We start from the raw sequence: 5,000 nt of genomic DNA, 5'->3' as shown, positions 1-5,000 counted from the left end.
CGCTACTAAGGGGAATCCTTGTTAGTTTCTTTTCCTCCGCTTACTGATATGCTTAAGTTCAGCGGGTAGTCTCATCTAAACTGAGGTCAGAATGAATTGTTTGTTTCAAAAGGAGACAACACTTTATCTAGCTCGGCAGACTTTGGCGTTTTAAAGCCGGGAAAGATTGAATAATTGCCGGTTCAAATTTTTTTTTTTCGAAATAAAGCGAGTCTCTCGTTATTCGCAAAAATTAATTTACGAAAAGTGACAGGGCGTCCTGCGGCTTTTTGTATTGAAACAACGCGTCGTGCGCGAACCAAGCTTGCATAACGAGCGGTTAGAGTGAGTGATAATTCGCGGTGGTCGACACTTCGACACGCCCGGCGCACACACACAAACTAAACTCGCGTTGAAGCGGTATATCGCGCACACGCAGCCGACACCTTGTTCGAGAAGATGTGTTTATTTCTAAAATTTTTTTTTGAGTTGGCTCAAAAATTTCCCATCTGTTTTGCCATCGAAAAAGGTTTCTTTTGAATAGAGAGGAAAAAAAACAAAACAGGGCGAACCTTCTTTTATTTTTCCCCCCTTTTTTGTATTTGAGGCATCGCGGACACTTAAGTCGCGCGGCACCCAGACGTTAGAGATTCGGGAGCTTTTATGCGGTCAGGCCGGGTGAAAAATAAATCTCGCCGCGGACCCAACATGCAAAACCAAGACTGAAAAAATCTCTGTTCGTTCATCATTCGACCGACCCTCAGTCAGATGTGGCCCGAGCGAGAAGCTGGGCCGCCATTTACGTTCAAGATTTCGATGCTCCATGTGTTCTGCAGTTCGCATGGATTAGCGCACTTTGCTGCGCTCTTCATCGATCCACGAGCCTAGTGATCCACCGTTCAGGGTCGTATATAAAACGACATATTCGTTTTCTTCTCTCTTTTTCTCCAACCCGCCCAAGCAAATGAATGCGAGGGCGGAGAAAGAAAGCCAGAAAGAAAATGTTCCGATAAACACTCGTACTAGAATTTGGGTTTAGTGTGTTATTGTGATTTTGAATTCTTCCTACTTCATCGAGAGGGCGAAGGGCAAGCTTAAAAAACATTCGGTTTTCAACGGCATAGTGTCGGGCTTTGGAGTGTTAGTCTATACGACGCACACGCACGCAACCACGAGTATCTACGCCCCGAAAAGAACGTCCAGAGTAAAGTCTCACACTTTCGTCCCCCACCGAGAATCAAAAAATCCCGAAGACGAAGAGAGAAACAAAAAAAAACAATTTCGATTGGGCGTATCCGCTTTAAACCACCGCGCATCAGAGCGCCTGATACCCGTTCAAAATCTTGATGTTTTTTTTTTTTTCCGACTCTCCATCCACCGAGTTTTTATTTTTCAAAGTGTTTGATTTAGGGACTAAGACTTTATAAAATCTCCTTTATTGTTCCTTCGGTACTCGCGGCCCAGGCGGGCTATCGTATTCTTCACTCTACTAACGTCAACACTGTGAGCGCCGCTAAAGGTCGAATGAATCTATAGAGACATTCACCATCGAAGCAGGAAGAATTTGCTCACGGCCATAGACCAAATCGAAAGACTTTGTGTTTTTTTTTTGAGCCGAGAGGAAAGAAAAATCAATTTGAAAAGGCGAATCCGCTTTAAACCACCGCGCATCAGAGCGCCTGATACCCGTTCAAAATAAATGATTTTCTTCCGTCAACCCACACATAGTTCATACGATGTCTTACGCCGAAAGACTTTTGATGGGGTTTTTTTGTTTTGCAACTTTTAGTTGTTTCGTGCTCAACCAAAGCCATATGCGCAAAACATTTGTCTTGTTCGTTTATGATCCTTCCGCAGGTTCACCTACGGAAACCTTGTTACGACTTTTACTTCCTCTAAAGGATCAAGTTCGACCATCTTTCAGTCTCGCCGTTGGTAGGCACCGCACGGGCAGAGATTGCTCCCCACTCGACGGCACCCCGACAAGCCCGTCCGAAGGCCTCACTAAATCATTCAATCGGTAGTAGCGACGGGCGGTGTGTACAAAGGGCAGGGACGTAATCGACGCGGGCTAGTGACCCGCGCCTACTAGGGATTCCTGGTTCATGGGGATCATTGCAGTCCCCAATCCCAACCACGAAGGAGGTTCAGCGGTTACCCGGTCCTTTCGGACAGGGAGAGTGAAACACGCTGATTCCTTCAGTGTAGCGCGCGTGCGGCCCAGGACATCTAAGGGCATCACAGACCTGTTATTGCTCACTGTCACGCGGCTGGACGCCGCTTGTCCCTCTAAGAAGACTGCGTGACGGACGCGAGAGCAGAAGGTATCGCCGGGGATGACGACGACCGAATAACAATAGAGCCAGCCCCCGCGAGACATTCCCGACAAAGCCCCGCCATACCTCATCCGCCAGGCAACCAACCCGTGAAGGCCGTACACCCGACGAACAGAGCACAACGAAACCAAGCCGAGAGATTGCCTCACTAAAGGAACCAGTCCCACCGAGACCCGAATCGCCGCCACCTGATCCCGACGCCTCCGTACTCCCTTCGGTTTCAATTGATAAAACCCGTCACCTATTTAGCAGGCTAGAGTCTCGTTCGTTATCGGAATTAACCAGACAAATCGCTCCACCAACTAAGAACGGCCATGCACCACCACCCACCGAATCAAGAAAGAGCTCTCAATCTGTCAATCCTTCCAGTGTCCGGGCCTGGTGAGGTTTCCCGTGTTGAGTCAAATTAAGCCGCAGGCTCCACTCCTGGTGGTGCCCTTCCGTCAATTCCTTTAAGTTTCAGCTTTGCAACCATACTTCCCCCGGAACCCAAAGACTTTGGTTTCCCGGAAGCTGCCCGTCGAGTCATTGGAGTAACTCCGACGGATTGCTGGTTGGCATCGTTTATGGTTAGAACTAGGGCGGTATCTGATCGCCTTCGAACCTCTAACTTTCGTTCTTGATCAAGGAAAACATTCTTGGCAAATGCCTTCGCTGTTGTTCGTCTTGCGGCGGTCCAAGAATTTCACCTCTGTCGCCGCAGTACGAATGCCCCCGTCCGTCTCTATTGACCATTACCTCGGGTCCAAAAGTAAAAGACCAGCAAAATCGGACCGAGGTCCTATTCCATCATTCCATGCTGCGATATTCAGGCGTTGGGATACACCTGCTTTGAGCACTCTAATTTGTTCAAAGTAAACGTTGCCGGCCGCCCGAGACACCCGGTGAAGGGCACCCCGAACGATTGACTGGGTGGAGCGAATCGAGTCAACTACGACCAAAATTTAAAAAAGAACCCGAAAGAACTTTCCAACTCTGGCCGCAGATACAACAACGACGCACCGACCACCACTCCGGCGATGTTGTCCGACCGTGAAGAGAGTCGGGCTTTGACACCCGGGCTCCCAGAGCGTGAAACGCAACACCCTTGATTCAGAGCGGCGCCGCCCGGCCGAAGACAGACATCCGACTACGAGCTTTTTAACCGCAACAACTTTAATATACGCTATTGGAGCTGGAGTTACCGCGGCTGCTGGCACCAGACTTGCCCTCCAATGGTTCCTCGTTAAAGGATTTAAAGTGTACTCATTCCAATCACGGGGCCTCGGAAGAGTCCCGTATCGTTATTTTTCGTCACTACCTCCCCCGTGCCGGGAGTGGGTAATTTGCGCGCCTGCTGCCTTCCTTGGATGTGGTAGCCGTTTCTCAGGCTCCCTCTCCGGAATCGAACCCCGATTCCCCGTTACCCGTTGCAACCATGGTAGGCGCGTAACCTACCATCGACAGTTGATAAGGCAGACATTTGAAAGATACGTCGCCGGCGCGAAGGGCCGTGCGATCGGCGTGAAGTTATCCAGAGTCACCAAAATTGGTACGGTGCGCGAGCCCGAAAGCCCGGCCCCGACTGGTTTTGATCTAATAAAAGCACCTCTTCTGCGAGCCCGAAAGCCCGCAGTCGAGGCTCGAGTGCATGTATTAGCTCTAGAATTACCACAGTTATCCAAGTAGGATGGAGTGGATCTAAGGAACCATAACTGATTTATTGAGCCATTCGCGGTTTCGCCGTCTAGCGGCTTGTACTTAGACATGCATGGCTTAATCTTTGAGACAAGCATATGCTACTGGCAGGATCAACCAGGTATTTCGTGTATGTTTGTTTGATATGCATCCGGCGAGTTGCGGGTTTTTATTTCGCCCACGCATCACCAAACACACACCAAATCAACACGTTTTTCGTTTTTTTTCTTTTTCTTCGGAAACTAAAATTTTTGATCGCAACGCCTGGCGTGTCACAGCGAGTCCCAGTGAAGAGAAACACCGATCCGATCCGTTTGTTGGATTTTTTTCATTTCAATTTCCAAAGTCAAAGACCATTCAACGGTCTATGAGCCCAAAGTGAATCGGATTCATTCGACCGGTCTTGATATATTCATCAACTTTTTTTCCCGTATTACGGTTTTCGACGGTCCATATGTGGCGTGCTGTATGCTCATAAGTCAAGCCTGCTTTACTAAGGCTGACAAGCATACATCTTTTAAATTTTTGTGGGCTCAGAGTTTTATTTTTATTTTTCCACCGCCGAGGCACACTCTCGCATCACCCCGCACGACACACACACACACACACACCTCACCGCTCAACGGTCACACGAGGCAGAATTTTCCGCAAAGACTTTCGAAGAGAAAGAGAAAACTCGGAACAACCGCGGTCAGAGGCCAGCATAGAGGCATCGTATAGAAAGTCATGGGCGGAAAAAAACAAATCATTTCAAGTCGAGACAAGCAACCAGACTACCCCTATAAAAGTGCGCAATTCTTTAAGAGTTCACCGAAGAATGACCGAGATCAAGTATGCACGAAACGAACATATTCCAAGGGCAGCTGAATAAGCGATTCTGCGCCGAAGCGCGAGAAAAGCAAGCGGTACACCGATGGGGATCGTTTTTTTTATCGTGTTAGATTCGTTGTTGTCAAGCAAGGATTCTCAAAATGTTTTTTGCATTGCACCCAAGTTTCGTACTGATTA

The 5,000-nt window shown here is 48.4% G+C and overlaps 3 non-coding genes across 3 annotated transcripts in view; all 3 read right to left on the bottom strand.

The window, feature by feature from the left end:
- The window catches only part of LOC124319564, a 4,583-nt gene extending 4,494 nt beyond the window's left edge, over nt 1-89 (bottom strand). The window contains exon 1 of the ribosomal RNA XR_006913264.1: nt 1-89. This exon is cut by the window's left edge and continues 4,494 nt beyond it. This is a non-coding gene — a ribosomal RNA (large subunit ribosomal RNA).
- A 644-nt stretch (nt 90-733) lies between these two features.
- LOC124319560 lies at nt 734-886 on the bottom strand. The gene has a single exon (XR_006913259.1). It is a non-coding gene; the product is annotated as a 5.8S ribosomal RNA (ribosomal RNA).
- Nucleotides 887-1,819: 933 nt separating this feature from the next.
- Nucleotides 1,820-4,116, bottom strand: LOC124319568. Its single transcript, XR_006913269.1, has one exon. It is a non-coding gene; the product is annotated as a small subunit ribosomal RNA (ribosomal RNA).
- Nucleotides 4,117-5,000: the final 884 nt, after the last annotated feature.

Source organism: Daphnia pulicaria, unplaced genomic scaffold (genome assembly GCF_021234035.1).
Source record: "Daphnia pulicaria isolate SC F1-1A unplaced genomic scaffold, SC_F0-13Bv2 h1tg000183l, whole genome shotgun sequence".
NCBI lineage: Eukaryota > Metazoa > Arthropoda > Branchiopoda > Diplostraca > Daphniidae > Daphnia > Daphnia pulicaria.
Note: the sequence above shows the minus strand (reverse complement) of the source record. Positions and strands in the feature narration are given on the sequence as shown.